Genomic DNA, 17,349 nt, shown 5'->3' with positions numbered 1-17,349 from the left:
CTCTCTCGATCTCTCTCTCTGTTAATAGCTCTCTCTTTTTGTTTTTAACTTTCTTACACCTCTCTCTCTCTCTCTCTCTCTCTCTCTCTCTCTCCCCGGTAATAGCTTGCTGTTGCTCTCTCTTACTTTCTCTCTGCCTCCATCTGTCTGCATCTACTTCTCTTTGTCCCTGTCTCTCACTATCTGACTGTCTTTGATTCCCTCAACCTGTCCCTCTGTTTCTCTCTCTTACTTTCTCTCTTCCTCCATCTGTCTGCGTCTCCTTTTGTGTCCCTGTCTCTCACTGTCTGTCTGTCTTTAACACTCTCACCCTGTCCCTCTCTCTCTCTCTCTCTCTCTCTCTCTCTTTCTCTCTCTCTCTCTCTCTCTCTGTCTCTTTCCCCCTCTGTCTCTCTTTTCCACTCTCACCTTCTCTCTCTCTCTCTCGTTCTGAAGCCGAGTGCCAAGCTTTATGTTTTTTCATAAACACATAACATGAAAGCACGCACGCACACGCACACACACACACACACACACACACACACACACACACACACACACACAGAGACACACTGCTCAGGTGTTGAATGTGTGGCAGATGAAGCTGTAGGAGGGCTAAAGCAGGTTTAAGTTGTCCTGCTGTATGGTACCTGGCTCAGTGCTGTGCCGGCTGCTGTGGCAGCACTGGAGGAGGACCTCACGCATCAGTGTAATACTTCTAAAGCTTATTAAAAGCCTGTTGACACCAAGACATGCGAAGCAACACACACAAGATTAGACGGTGGCAGCGCTGACATGAACCATGTCACTAAAAGTGTGTGAAAAATTACACAGAGCTTCGCTCACTGACGAGGCGTCACTGCACTTTAGGGGGAAATCCGAATAAAGTGTCATTACATATTTTTAGTTTTCATGATGGTAATTCTTTTGTCATCCTGTGGTTTTACAGTATATTCGCTGCTGTTCAAAGCAGTGTTAAGCTGATTTTGGACAGTTGTAAACAGCATGGAATAAACAGCATTAGAGAAACTGGTACACAGAGCTGTAAACGAAGAATTTGCTTAAAAAAGGCCAGAACTGAACCAAATTGAACACTGAAATGAATGCATATTATTTCCAAAGCAGATGTGGTCTTCATATTCATCTATGACCCTGTATAAAAAGTGGTTTGTTTGTACAACCTGAGACAAATTACTTAATGTAGTTTAAGTTGTTAAGTGGTTGGTGTGGCACTATGGCTAACACCACTACCTGCCAGTGAGCTACCACACCATGTGGGAGACTGGGGTTTGAATCCCGGTCTGGGTGACTGTGCTGCGCTACACCAATAAGAGTCCTTGGGCAAGACTCCTAACACTACATTGGCCCACCTCTGTAATACGAGTAACCTTGTAAGTCGCTCTGGATAAGAGCATCAGCTAAATGCCATATATGTAAAGTAAATATAAAACAACATTAGCAGGTCATTAACGGCCTCTACAGTTCAGGGAATGCTTTCTACTAGATTTTGGAGCATTACTGTGAGGATTTGATTGTGTTCATTGACAAGAGCAACATCACCACAGCACCTCATACCCAACTCCGCAACTCATCCCGAAAGAATTGGATGGAGCACCAACCATTATTCCAGAGAACACAGCTCTGTTGCTCCACAGCTCAATTCTGGGGAACTGAATGCTTTCAGTAGAAGGGCTGTCCGCAAACATTTGGACTTATAGTGTACTACAATAGTAACAATAGAATTAAAGCCGTAGTGTGTTGTCCATATCTTGCATCCCCAGTATCTATAATGAATTATTCAGTGCTGTAGTACACCTACAGCATTTTGTTTGGCCTCCATAAATGCTTTTTAACCCCAGAATGAAAGGCTATCTTGGGAAGATGCAGTTTCCAGACGCCTTTCACCAAAAAGCAGCCGACTTTTTAAAACTCTCTTTATTTGTTTCTATTCTATTTACTTTCATCTGTTCATGATACACTTTTTGAAAACTGTCTCTGTGAGACTGGGTGTTAGGAGTATGCGTGTGCATTTGTGTGTCAGAGAAAGAGAGAGAAAAAGAGAGAGCGAGGGACTTGACAAGTGAGGCCAGAGCATGTATCAGTGGAGTGTGAAATGCGCCGGCCAGATTGACAGCTGAATGACGGATACCTGCGAAACATATTCTCTCCACCGAGGCCTGAGCTTTTTCTCAAAGTGATATAAACAAAACATTATCAGAGACAACCCTCAGGAATTGCCTTATTCCCTCAGCCCTGAACCACCCCCCCCCCAAAAAAAAACAAAAAAAAACGCACAGTCGAGCTAAAATATTGTTATGTGTAAACCTTGTTGATATATATATATATATATATATATATATGTATATATATATATATATATACTGTTGATTTGTGGCAACACTTTCTCAATTATAAATGTACGGAAAAAGAGGCTGCTAAACCTTTCTGAGTGGAACCTGGGGGCGACGGCCTGTGATGGAAAACCCATTCTTTTGAGACGGAACTACGCATTTGCATGGCATGCGTGTGTGAGAGGAGAGAGAAGGCTGAGCTTGAGCTTGGTTGCTTCTGATATCATAAGTGAGTGGGTTTGAACCCTGCTTTTTGAGCATACAGTAGATCAGGAATAAATACATATAGGGCTGAGAATTAAAATTTGATTAATTAATGGCACCACCAAGTAGTGCAAAATGTTGCCTTATGCAATACTAAAGTCACTACCTGACTGTCTAGTCTTATAAGCATTAGTAAATATGAGTATGACGTTTTTATTACCTTTATACTACCTTTATTGTTGCATGCGGAAACCGTGCACCTGAATCAAAAAACGTCCATATTGTTCGAACAACCTGGAGTTGGAAACAATAACAATAAGGAACAGAAATTAGATGACAATGAGAGCAGTTTCCCCATGTATTTTATAAAAATTGATTTCAAATATATATTTTACTGTTTTCTTTAATGGATTGGATACATTCAGGGCAAATTATTTAGTTATCCATATTCTGTTTTCTTTTCTTTTTAAAAGTTTTAAACTCTTACTTTAATTACAACACATAATGAATTTATAACATCCCACAACATTTTGGCACCTAATATATGACTAAATTACAGCAACTTGACTATCTAGTCTTATGAGCATTAGTAAATATGAAGTTTACTACTTATATATTTAATGTTGAGGAAATATAGGCAGAGTTTTTTTGCACAACAGTGGCTTAATTCATGAAAACCTTATTCTTATTCAGTATTTTTCTAAATGTCTTTTGTAGGTCTGTGTACACCCATATCCTTATGCTTTGTAGCCATTTTAGCACCATTCATCTCTAAACCTCATCCTCTGACAGTCTTTAGGTCTTTTGACAGTTGTTTGCATCGAGGCATGGTTCACACTGACCAATCTTTTTTGAGAAAAAACATATTTGACAGTAAATTTTGGGTGCCTTTAAAGGGCAAGCACATCCAATCTCATCTCCATCACTGAAACACTCTTGCCAAGTACCTCTTTAGTCAATACCACAGAGGTTCACTTACTTTTTCTAGCCTGCACTTTCAATCTTTAGTAAATGAGCTCAATATACAATGAACAGTACAACTAACTAGTAATCAATGCAGACATCCAGGGAATTCCAGAGGGATAGATAGATAGATAGATATGCTATAGTCAAAAGTGTTTTTTTTCTATAAACTGGGTCTGTAATATGCAAATGAAACTGTGTTTGATACAGTTTTAGGACTTTTACTTCTGAAGGTTTGTGACAACTCACAAAACGAGATATTTCATTTAATCAAGGATACTGAAAACTGAAATAACTAGTTCCAGTACAGTTACTACGGTACCCTAGGTGGCTGTTATGGTGTCTGAGATGGTTGATAGCCTGTTACTATGGGTTTGCTGTAGTACAAAATGTAACTGGTGGGTGTTTCTAGTGTTTTTGTATCATTGTGACATACGAACATTTCTACATACATTCTGCCCAACTCTTACTTTTATACCAACACTTAATGGTTCAGAATGTTAATATGCATATTCATGTATTAACATCCCACAACTTTAAAGTGTTATACCTAATATACAACTGAATTACAGTAAAATATGATCTGAATTAGTTGTTTTTACCACAATGAACCAAACCTCCCCAGCACCTTCCACCATCTCTTTCTCATCCACTGTTCCACTTCCACAAACTTCCATTATAAATAATTAGCCATTACCAGCGTGTATCTATCGTCAGGTCACCTTGAGAAGACACTCCTGTTTCTGAAGGGGGGGTGGTGGTGGTGGAGGGGTGTGACGCGCCACACACACATGCACAGACACACTCTTTAAGACGAATGGCTGCATCGTACCCTTGACCAGGACAGTCTGTTCCACAACAGTTAGGGAAGATTTTGAGTGTTTCTAGGATCCTTTGGGGCCGGTTCCTCCACTCCCTCTCCCTCTGCACTATCAGCCAGGCAGCAGACCACCCTCTCCGCTCCTTCACTAATTATTCCATTTGCAAGATAAATCTGGCCGGCCGTGTCAGATCAATCATAGCTGACATTTCATACACGTGGACCACGATGCTACACGGAAGCCTTTTTGCCCACATGCATTTTCTTTTATAGCCATCAATTCTCCAAAGTCGATTCTTTGTTTTCCTGGACGGGAGTTTGGAGGATAATGAACGAGCAGGTCATTCAGCACTGGGTTGTGGCTGTCTGGCTGGACGGTGGGCAAGAAACTCCTTTTCCTTCTCCATTAGCGGTAGTGTTCCAGCAGTGCCACCATTCCTATGCTGTCTCCTTTTCTCAGAAACCGAGCGATCCCTACTCTCCATTATCTGGTCATTTTTCCCTGTCCGTTTTTACAAGAATGTTCTAACACATGTAGACAATGTCTGTTAGCAAGTGTCGCCAATGTGTTTAGGGGTAAATATTTGTGCGCTATCGGAGCACGGTGAGGAACAAGCATACAAGTGTTCTTCAGGGGCCCAGGAAAGGACCCTACAGGTTTTACAGCATGTCTACAGCATGTGTACACAGCACAAGCAGCGCGAAAACAGTCGTTCCGTCCTCAGACGCCGGCTCTGATCCCTGTCCCAAGGCTTACACACTAAAGTTACACACTAATAAACATTGCTTGTCCACTAGAGGATGACATGGAAAAAAGATTTAGCCACTCGCTGCTGGATATTATTTTTTTTTATTACTTGTATGTGTTATTTCTTTTTGACATTGGATTAAAGATGTTTAGCCCCGATATGAAGCTGAAGGAAGCTTCTTGCGCTGATTGCAGTCAGAGCGGGACGAGGGATGACGGTTGGATTTCCAGAGGGAAAGATTCCACATCGTTTGAGTTGTTTGTTCGGTATTTGACTGCTCTGGTCATTGAGGCTGTTTTTGCAGGATGATGGAAACAACAAAGACACACATACTAACACACACACACACACACACACACACACTGTGTAACATTCAGAGACTTGTTTTGCCTCACTAGTTAGTTACACTACTGACTGTCCTTATGAGAAAGTGCTCATTTTATTTAGAATAATAGTTAACCCCTACACAACTAAACACAACTAAAAGGCTGTGTGTGTGCTGATTGGTCTCAAGTGATGACGTTTTGCGAAGTTACACCCTGGATGCACATGTAACAGTTTCATTACTTTAAATACATGTAAATTACTTCCTTTTAGTCACAGGATGTGTTATGTTTTGTTGCCATGTGAACAAAAGACTAGAATTAACATGATCATATTAAGGTCGAATTCATTCATTGAAATGGGAATTTAAAATTTAAGATATGTATCCATTATATATATGCATTTTTACCTTTTCCTCTTTTTTTTGGAGATACAGGTTTTCCATTGGACCTCCTGTCCATTCCTGTGCTGTGATTAGGGTTTTTTTTTTATAGCATGTGTGTTAGCATTAGCATTAATCAGATCTGAATGTGCTCTCCAGTGCTGATTGAAAAACAACGAAATGCATGTGGTTCCCCCGCTATTAAAACAGAGCGTTTCAGTAATAGTTTAATAAAATTTCAGATATTTTGGTCTGTTTTCAACTTAAACTCTCAACTCTTATATTTAACTTCTGACAACATCTGCACTGCTACTGGCTTAGAATGATGTCCGTTAATGGCGTCTTGAAGCCACCAGATGGCGCTCTGAACACCATGGTTAAAACAAAGACTCAGAACAGGATTGGGATTAAAATAGCTCATGCCCGATCCATTAAAAACTGCCTAAAGCTGATCGGACACTGGATCGGATTGAGACATCCCTAGTTGAGATTTAAACAAAGCTATTCCGAGATGTTTGATGTAAAATAGTTTTGTTTACTAAACAAAATCACTAGAGAAACTACTGAATTCTTCAAAATGTTAGTGTATAATGTTGACAGCGGTAAAATTGTTTAAAATCGTAAGAAACAAAATACTGAAAGACACTGAAAAATCATTAAAAAAAATTCTTTGGGACTATTTTGCCTTGTATCGCACTGCACCAACCCTTGTTGAAATGACTGAAAACAAAACATCTTTCTGAAATGTATACATCTCAAAACTACCATAACTGGCTCAGTCATCAAGCAGCATAGTTGAAACCATATTATATTTGTAGAACATCTTTCTATAATATCTTTCTTTTGATCTGTGATCTTTTACAGTTGTTAAACACTTCAGATGTCTGGTTCCTATTCACCACCGATGTGAACAATTTTGACTGTAAAAGAGAGAATTTCACACCAAACCTTCTGAATGACTGTTTACGTCTTAACCATTTAATTATGTTGAAATTTTAAAAACCATTGGTGAAATTCCCCTTTAACACAAATAACATTAGGCCTTAATGAAAGGGAGCACATTACTTTTGTACTGGCTAGTATTAATATTAATTCTACCTCTATCTCTCTCTCTCTCTCAGAAGTACTGTATGTGGAGAAATTAGGGTCTTTCAGCACCGCTGCTACCTGTTATTCGATATCAGCAGGCTGCAACAATTCATCTTAATGTGTTGCTGAAAGGATTTCTTGGCTTATAATGTGCTGATATTAGTTTAGAATATGGCTACTTCACAGAGGGGTGCGGCGGCAGATCGCCCAGGCTGATGGCTGAGGGATGGAGGCAGCGGCTGAAATGTCTCGATATGAGCTGTATTACATGCACGAGTGATTCTGATGCTTTTACTGTAATTGATTCTTTTCAAAGGCGTCGTCTCGCCTAACACATTCATGCTCCTTTTACATGTCTCTCTCCCTCTCTCTCCCTCTTTCTCTCTCTCTCTCTCTCCCTCTCTCCCATGCATGCTTTAAGAAGCAGTGGAGCATATCGTGGTATTTAATGCTGTGGATATGCCCCCGCTTGGGGCCTTTCTGATCTCCGGTGGTCATTAAGGCACTTGAATAGATGGCGGCACATTACCTGTTTCCATTTAATCCCTCAACAGCCGCGCAATCTCCTGGATAATGTCTGACCAGCATTCAGGCGGCGTTTTCTTAACCTTTACACAACATTCAGCCGCACTACAGTAAAATCTCATTGGCCATGTTGACTGACTGTTATGCTGATGCGTACCGATTATTCAGACTGACAACTATCATCTGAGCAGTCAAATAGCAGTGCAGGACTTTAAAGTTCTGTAAACTGAATGCTTGAACGAGAGCTTTTTCACTGAACAGATCTTCTCATTTTATGATTTGGATTTTTTATTTTATTACCTTTGTTATAGAGAGTGTTAAATTTCAGTGTCATGTTTTTTTGTTTGTTTTTTTTTTGTTTCTTCCCCTGGATAACGTAACAATGTGCAACCTGCATCATCCTTCTACCTACAAGCCCTTCCTATGTTCTGCACTCGTAAACAACGTGCAAGTTATTTTGGAAATGGAGTAATTAAGCAGTTCCAAAATGAAGCCAGCCCCTGTGTAAAGCGGCGGTGTCATTTGCATGCCTTTGAATGCGCCGTGGGCCTCTGTGGGGAGTTTTTCCGCGGATGAGGTTCTTGACGCCACGCCGTCTTTGTTTTAAACACCACAAAACAAACAAACAAAAGCGTCCTGGGTGCTGGGTTACGCATGTGGGTTTTTCTTCTTCTCCTCCTCCTCTTCCTCCTCCTCCTCCTCTCCTCTTTCTTCACCCCTTTTTTCTTCCCCTGTTCTCATTGAATGACCTACAGCAGCAGTCTGCGCTGAAAACAGTGCTTACCATTCAGACTTGGGTGAAGTGCGTGTGTGTCTGGGAATTATTAGTGGGCATCTAAATATTAAATGTACTTTAAAAAAAAAAAGCTACATATTTATTTATTTGCTTACAATAGTCATAGGTAAACCCTACAAACAAACATATATTTATATCCTCTATGAATCCTGTATCCATAATGCTTTATAAGTGCAGAATACCTTCTAATGCCTGTATATTTGCTCTTAGGTAGTTATAATGACACTATTGCAAGGGTAGTCTGTATGACTTCATACAGTCAGGTTTCAGAGCGTATTACAATGTGTGCGTGTGTGAGGGTAGGTGGGAGTTATATATCTCTAAAATCATAGAAGGTTGTTTATGAACATTAAACCTACTTATGTGTCTTAAAATAAAACAATCAAGCCATCATTTTTATGCCAATCTGAAAACAAACAAACAAAAAAAAAAACAGTAAAATGTAAAAAATCAGGTACGGTCAGACTTATTGGTCTTCATTTACATTTGTGTTCAGGTATTTTTAGCTGTGGTTAGTTGGCAGTGGCAGCTTGACCAGTGGTTGATGTAGATTCAGGTAGATGTAGACCAATGAGGCTGGTAAACTGTAGTAGGCAGGACTTGATTGTGTAGGAATGTGTTTAAAGTTGTAAAAATCTGAATGTGCCGCGACTGAAAGAAAGCGCAGGCAGGAAATCAATGCAAAATTCACATTTTTCAATTCCCAAAAAGAGGACATGTCTGGGGAAAAAGAGGACACCTGGTCACCCGATTTAAGTCATGTGTATTGTAATATTATTATAATATTATTATGTTTTTTTTTCCTCTGTGGTGTGAATTAATGTATTATTTACTACTAAGATTAAATTATTACATATAAGATATGCTGTATGTATGAGCTCATATCACAACACATAAAAACAAATCAGTACACTTTAGAGAGAGAGAGAGAGAGAGAGAGAGAAGGTGAATAGAAAGGAGGACAGCGTCTCAAGCTGAGCGCAGATCTTTTCTTTTGCTGGTAATTAGAAAGGCCATCGATCAGACAAGCACGGCTCCTATTCATCTTGCTGATTGGGCACATGACAAATGAAGGAGACAATAAGCGGGGCGTCAGCACAGAGAAGGAGAGATGGATGGCTTGTTGGTGAGAGGAGAAGATCGCACAGTTAACCCTGCCTCCGGGCCAAAGCCTCTGCTCCTCACTCCGGTCATCATACAGCCACACCTACTGCACCACAGACCCTCAGTCACACACTGTTCATTAGGAAATCAACACCCTGACACACCCACACACACACACACACACACACAAGTGCACACAGTGTCTCACCTTACTTTTACACTCCTTTCATTCACTGAATGGATGGATGTGCATCAGATGATGGATGAAGGAGGCTTGCTCGATTGTACTCCATGACATTAACACGTCATCCATAATTTAATGACTTGTTCCTGACACGGCTTCTTTGAGGTGAAACATCCACTCAAGGTTATAACAGATATTGAAGATATCTTTGGCATTTTTTACATAATTAAACATAATTTTGATGTATATATAATGCACACACACACACACACACACACACACACACACATACACACACACACACACATATATATATATAACTTCTGTCCTTTAAACATACCTTTAATGATCAGTTTACCATATTAACATATCACTGATATTAATATATCGGTAAACAAACATTAGATCTAATGCAATTTGTTATAAAAGGTATCATGATAATGTAAGATTTGTATACTATTTCATCTACTGATTATTATTATTATTATTATTATTATTATTATTATTATTATTATTTTATTTATTATTATTATTATTATTATTATTATTATTATTATTATCTTGTGTTATGCTTAATATCCAAAATACTTAATATCCAAATAAAAAAGCATTTTTATTTCAGTATGATTCATTTGTGTAGTTTTAGCTTTGATGTTTGCTATATTTATGTCTATTATAACAATAACCCTGCTCTTACCGAGTAATCCATTTTAAATGCAAAGGAAATTTTGAACATACCTATAACATTGGCATGTATTCAAGCATTGTTACCCAGAGCAGCCTACGTAACATGTAGACAGTAGATGGCGTACTGTTTCAAGTCCCTAAAGGTTCTGAAATGATCCTTGAGCTCAAGAAAAGCCAAGTCTATTTGAATGTGAGGATTATGTAAGTATTACCTGTCACAAACAACTGTAAAACCACTACTATGTCAGTAATTAGGTAGTAAATGAAAAGTTGACCTCCTTTTCGCAAAATAATAATATATGCTGTGTTTGCTTGCTGAGTGAATAGATTTATGTAGATTTATGTAGAAAGATTTGAGAGTGAACTGACATTCATAAAAATAATAGAACAAATGATAAAGACGTTGTCTAAAGCTTGTCCTAATTAATGCCCATTGTAATATTATATGACACACTAAAAGGTCAGGGTGTCAATAACCATTCATTAACTTGACGTACTGCAGACAAAAAGTATTTTCAGAGGTGCAGTTTATCAATGAAATCTCTTTGAAAGCATGGGATGCAAACAGAAGAGCTTTGAATTAAAGGGATTTCTACAGACAGATATCCTCATAGAGTCAACAACTGAATAGCAAGAATCCCAAAAGTCAACAAAGCCTGCTGCAACTTTTTGACATAATGATGAATTTGGTAGTTGGTGTCTATATAGTGTCTAAATTCCATGATGCAGTAGACTGAGGCAGTAGAGTGATGTTACAGTTGGGTGGGGCTACTCTGAGAGGTCCAGCGGACTAAGGCTCTGGTCACTGTGGATGACCTGTGGATAGGACATGTTGCCTGCCATCAGAGCTGGGTACCTGGGACTTTCCTCTGAGCACATTGGCTGCCAGCAGCAGGTTGTGCACATGTCAAAGGAGCATTGTGTCAATCCGTACCATCCCAGTGACGAGTGCATTACATGTGATGGGGAGAGCGTGCTCCGGGCCTGGAGACTAGAGTAGCAATGATAGAGACACTGTTCTCCCTATTACAAGTCAGTGTAGCATCAGCGTGATTTTAAAGCTGTTATTTCTGGGTAAAAATGCAACATAACTTTAAGGCCAAACTGACCCAAGTGAGACTTGCTAGAATTCTGCCTTGATGATCCTTCCATAGAATTCAGCCAAACTAATGGAGTCATTCATTTAGCTTCACAACTAAAGAGCTAAGGAGAACTAAGGAGCACAGTAAGGAGTTTGAGAGTTCATGGAAAATTATAAAGCCCCCCTCCACATACACCCCCTTTCCTTCTCTGACTTTATTAGCCTGCTAACTGCAATCACATTATGCAAAGGAGAATAGTTCATTGAGAGGGAAAAAAATGAAGATGAAAAAATAATAACCTTATAAAGATTAATGCGCCCTTCCACTTCATCTATCTATCCATCTATCCATCCACCCACTTTTTTTCTCGTCTTTTTTTTTCTTCTTCTTCTTCTTCCTAGCACCCAGGCTGCAGCGTTCATAAGAAATCTGAATTGGTTTTTCAATTACTGGGGGGTGCGGCAGCTCGCTGGCTAAACAAAGACTTTCCGGCAGGCTCCAACCAGGCGGTTTGAGATTATGCATTACCGCAATATCCAATTTAATAACTCGGATTTCCTATATTGTTTTTTTTTCCTCTCCCCCTTTCATTGTGTTCCCCTCTGTAGCCGGAACGAAGCAGGCTCTGTCTTGCAGGCAGGGCTTCAGCAGCTGGAGTTAACAAAGACATTCACAATGATGAAGTCTGTATACATGGAGCAATACAGAGGCTTCTCAATAAGGAGACATGAAATTGGATTCATAGTTCAGGTCTCGGGAAGAAGGCGAAAATATGATTAAATTAATTATGTGGCGGAGTGAATATTAGTTGGCGGCTAAAGAGGCTTTTAATGTGCCTGGTAATGGCTTTCAGTTTGTCTTTAAATAAGCATAAATCTGGTTTTATTGGAAATCGAGGGCTTTTCTTGCTGCGTATAGTGGGTGCAGTATAGTGTGGTTCAGTTAAAGTTTATCAAAGCAGTCAATGCTTCTACTACACTTCCCCTAGTTCGTACATTAAACACACTCACACACATAGTATAAATACATGCCTTTAAATACTTTTCTCTCCAGGCTCTTAAGGTTATTCCTTTCATTTGCTGTGCTTTCTTTATTTTGCTTTGCCAATTTGTGACCCAATACTGTCCTATTTTTAGAACAGACTGCCAGTGTTCACTCTTGATGGTAGATATACTGAAATAATGAAGGCAAAACTTTTTGATAATACAATGCCACGGTGGATTTTAAAGAAAGGTGATGAATGACAAACTTTTGCACTGGCCACACGTCTCAGTTCCGAAAAATAAATCTGCTCTTGCAGGTCTTGGGCGGTGAAGTCATCGCAATTTGTTTGCACCGATATGATGGATATGTATAAGGATCTGTGCGCGTAATTGATTCACCAGTCCTCATCAGAAAAAAAGAGGCCGAGAGGGGAAAAAAGGATTTTAGGTGAAACAAAATCCATTCTGCAGGATTTATTCTGCCAGAGAAAATCTCACATTTGCTGAATTTATCAGTCTGATAGATTAGTTATTTCGCTTTGTGGTGGTGCGTGTGTTTGTGAGTGTGCATCAGTTTGACAGGGGCTGTTCAGAGGGCTTTCCTTTATGGCATCTATCAGTAGTGTAAAGTAAATGCATTTTGAAGCTTGTTTCTATTGAGAGTGTGAGAGAAAGAAAGAAAAAGAGAGAGAGAAAGAAAACATAAGCATTCTGTTTGGTATGGCCCAATGAGCTTCCATCACAATGAGCTTTTATCACATCCAGAGCTACCGAGAAGGCCTGGAAGCTCCTGTGAACACCAAACACTTTGTGTTGAAGAAGAAGACTGGGGAAAACAGAATACACTGACTTATGTAGGTTCTGTGAACGTCTGTATCAATTCTTTCTGTATCAAAAGTTTTTGAAAATGTAGTTTGTTCTCTACGTCGTGTTTCTAAAAAAATCTCTCTGACGCAGGCCTAAAAAGGTTTAGTGAGCATGCCAGCCCTGCAGGGGTGCTAATATCTCATGGAGTGTGATGTCAAATTCATCAAAGAGGCCAGCATAACAGCCAAAACAGACCTAAATACAGCACACAGCCGAATCACATTTTCTAGCTACAATTCAATACTAGATTTTCTCACTTTGTGATGTAAGTCTCTATAACTCGACTAGGAAAAACGTCTTTGTAGCTTTAATATCCAGAAGTGAGCGCAGTATGTTCTGTCAATGTGTAATGAAAAAGTGAACCCAGTCATTAGTTGGCATATCGTGATGTCAGCGTTTCAGACACCCTACCTCTACTGCAACTCACTGTATTTTCTCGCATATTGTAAGCAGCTCCCTGATGTTTGCAAACCATATACTGTATCCCAGAAATCAGGACATTCTATATAGAGCTAGCTCACTGACTTTCTGGGTGGGTTTGTGGCTTGGTGCTCCCTCCCTGAAAAGAGTTTTTGCAGGGTGGGATGCCTGACGTGTTCTAAAAGCTGCATTCTGCTCAGGTCTGAAAACCTCCATCTGGGAAAGTTTTTCAAAAATAGCCATTTCACTGACCTAAAATACTGCATATGTGTGAATGGGGCCTACATCTTATACGATTAAAGACCCAGCTGGAGGGGTGAATGCTAGCATGTGCCATGCTATGAATTTTTTCTGACTATACACCGATCAGTCATAACATTAACACCACTGACAGATAAGCATTGATTATCTTCATCTACAGTGGCATCTGTCAAGGGTTGGAAAATATAAGGTAGCAACTGAACAGTCAGTTCTTGAAGGTGATGTGTTAAAGCAGGAATAATGGGCAAGCATTAAGATCTGAGTCACTTTGACAAGGACCAAACTGTGATGGCTAGATGACTGGGTCAAAACATCTTCAAAACTCTTCAAAAGTCTTGTGGGGTACTTAACAAAATCGGTGAACCAGCCACAGGGTCATGGGCTCCTAAGGTTCATTGACACAATCCATTAAGGCCCCACATCACAATGTACAGGACTTAAAAGATCTGTTGCTAACATTTTGGTGCCAGATACCACAGAACGCCTTCAAAAGTCTTGTGGTCTATGCCTCGAATGTTCAGACCTGTTCTGGCGGCACCGGGGTTTCCTACTCAATATTAGTGTTGATATTAACGTCATGGCTGATCAGTGTCCCAATGCTTATATGTTGGGACCACGCTGGAGGACTGTGTTAACTAGATTTAGCCAGTTTCTTGTTGAAAATAGTCTTTTCAAACAGATTGCAATATGTACCTCATTGAAACTAGAATTTTCCAATATTATTACATTACATTGCATTATTATGCTGAAGAACATTTTGCCCAGAACTGTTTAACCCATTAACACTCCAAGGCTTATTACACACCAAGACGTATTTATTACTTAGTAACTACAGGGACATCTGTACAAACTGGTGGGGCTATTCTTTAGTAATAGAAGTGTGTAAGCCATAGGCCTTTTAAGGGGTTCAGTTTTAAGGGCTTGTGAGCATGATAAGGTTAATTTGTAATTAAGTGAATGAATTGAATGAATTGGAATGGAGAAAAGGTCTTCTTTCATATCACACCACACTGCAATTCCACACAAACATCCACATGCATGCACGCACACACACACACACACACATACACACATATGCAGCTTTAGCTTGGCCCAGATTAAGCCACGACTGAAACAGGGCAAAATAAGGGCATTTGATATAAATCTGTCATTTGAATATTCCCTATGGTGACTCTTCACTTATACTGCATGGCTAAGCCCTCTGGGCCAAGGACCCCCACATTAGGTCTTAAAGACGCTTAACTTTTTGAGGCAATCAGTGCTTATTTCTCTTTTACATTTTTCTTCAGGGTCGGGTGGGGGAGCAAATTGTGAAGACATCTGTTATGGTATTAAGTTCAGATACTTCTTAAATTCCCTGATGCTACAAATAAGGTTTAATTCACACACAATGAACAAAGTGTGGTGGGACTTGGTCTCGGAAGCTTGTTGTACAGAGCTGAGTTGTGTATAATCATGGTGTAATCTCTCTGTCTTTGTCCTTACATTTGAGGGGACTTACATTGCTTGAAGCACTGCGTCTCTGGTCTTTCTTCATCCTTTTTTAGTCTTTTACAGATGTTGTAATAGGAGGAGAATGCATCGTTTTATGTGTTGTTGTGAATAGTGGTTAGCGTTGGTTGGCTGCACGTTCCCAGCTGTGGAGTTTTAAATACCTGCCAACTTCGGTTTTGATGTTTCTGTATGCGTCCTTTGTGTGACTGCAACAAGGGACAACCTCTGAGACTTTGTGGGTGAATCAAAGACATCAGTCTCCATATTTGCGGTGCCAGCTTTGCTAAATTTTTGTCCATCCACTCTCAGAGATGAACTGGGACTTCCAAGTAACTTGAGTAAATGGTGTTCAAAGTTAGGAAATCAAAAGATCGAGAGTTTCTTGTACACTATATGGACAAAAGTATTTGGACATCTCCTCGTTCATTGTTTCTTCTGAAATCAGGGTATTAAAAAAGAGTTGATCCTGCTTTTGTTGGAGAAACTGTCCCTACTGTCCAGTGAAGGCTTTAAACGAGATTTTGGAGGAGCATTGCTGTGAGGATTTGATTGCAGTTAGTGACAAGAACGTTAGTCCGGGTGTTGGATGATCATCCAACTCTCCAGCTCATCCCAAAGGTATTGGATGGAACATCTTCATTCCAGAGAACACAGTTCCACTGCTCCAAAGCTCAACGCTATGACCCATGTGAAGCCAGCCAGCCACTGCCTCCAGTACAACAGCTGACAGACACTAACATTACACTAGGAAGTGCCAATTGTGCTATAGCCAACTTCAGCCAACAGCGTGGGACACACCGTATAAACTACTGCCAGTGGTCAGCGATCAATGTTCATCAACAGCCTGACGTCATCCATTGACCAGCAGCCATCTTGGTGTGAGGAGCTTTAGTCTACATTAATGTGACCTCCAAGCAGTCATCTAATAAACTTTACTTGAACTAATGCAGTAATGAGCATAGCCTTAGGGAATGCCTTCCCAATGCTAACCTATCAGTGCTGTGCTATGCAGTGCAGGCATCTATTAGCTGACGGACAGAATTAACAGTTAGCATTCCCCTTTAAACATCTTGAGGCATCTAAAGATGTTGCATTAGGGGCAGCTTGAAAATGAGTTGCTGGCTTCATGTGTCTCAGAGGAAGCACATGCTAGCCTCCATCCTTCCTGCAAGGGGAAAGGGGGAAATCCTAGCAAATTGAAGTTTACATTAGGGCAAAAATGAGCCTGCATACGTGTGTGAAAGGGGCACAGTAGTGACTTACCCTTGAATTAATTAGTATTCTCCTTTGTTCACTCCTCAAGAGTCCCCAGCCCCCAGCAGTAAGCAGCAGCAATAGCGTAGCACTACATGCTGCCACAGCTAGTGTTACCCTGCTTGCCTACACTCCAGAGGCTCTCCCTGCTTTTGCCCCAGACTGACAGATATGGGTTGTCTTAAACTGCTAAGTACTGTGATTAATTAAAGAGGACTGCCTTTCCTAAGGTATGTAAGTACACCAAAAATGAGGCGTACGCACAGGTAGCAGATGCACTTATATAAGTTATCATCTCCTGCCAAAAAAGTGTCACATCCCTTGCTAATAGTTGTGCTGCTGGGCTAGAGAGGTTAATTGCCCGACGTAGCTTCAAAGTGCAGGTTTGATGTGCTGTTTGAGAGATCCGTGTTCAGCTGAGCTGGAGCACAGGCGCTGGAGATTCTTCTCCTTCGCTCTCCTCTCACAGGTAATCCAGCCTCTCCAGGGCATTATTGAATTTTCTTGTTTTTCTTCTCTTTGTCAAGTCAGTGTGTGTGTGTGTGTGTGTGTGTGTGAGGGGCAGAAGAGGGGGGGGTTAAAAGTGTGAGTCTGACTTCTGAAGGCGGCTTGCCTTGCTCACTTGATTCTCATTCACCTCTGCAGATCCACGTCAAAAGCTAGACCAAACCTTTTCAGGCCTCAGACCGCTTTGAAGTAGAGGGAGAGTGTCTCTCTACCTTCTCTCTCTCCCCCCCTCTTTCTCTCAGAGAAATTAGCAGCCCCATAATGTCTGTTGGCCTCTTTGATGTTAGCTTGTCCTTTCTCTCTCCTGGATTCTGGGCAGATACC

Source organism: Salminus brasiliensis, chromosome 25, assembly GCF_030463535.1.
Source record: "Salminus brasiliensis chromosome 25, fSalBra1.hap2, whole genome shotgun sequence".
NCBI classification, from domain to species: domain Eukaryota; kingdom Metazoa; phylum Chordata; class Actinopteri; order Characiformes; family Bryconidae; genus Salminus; species Salminus brasiliensis.
Note: the sequence above shows the minus strand (reverse complement) of the source record.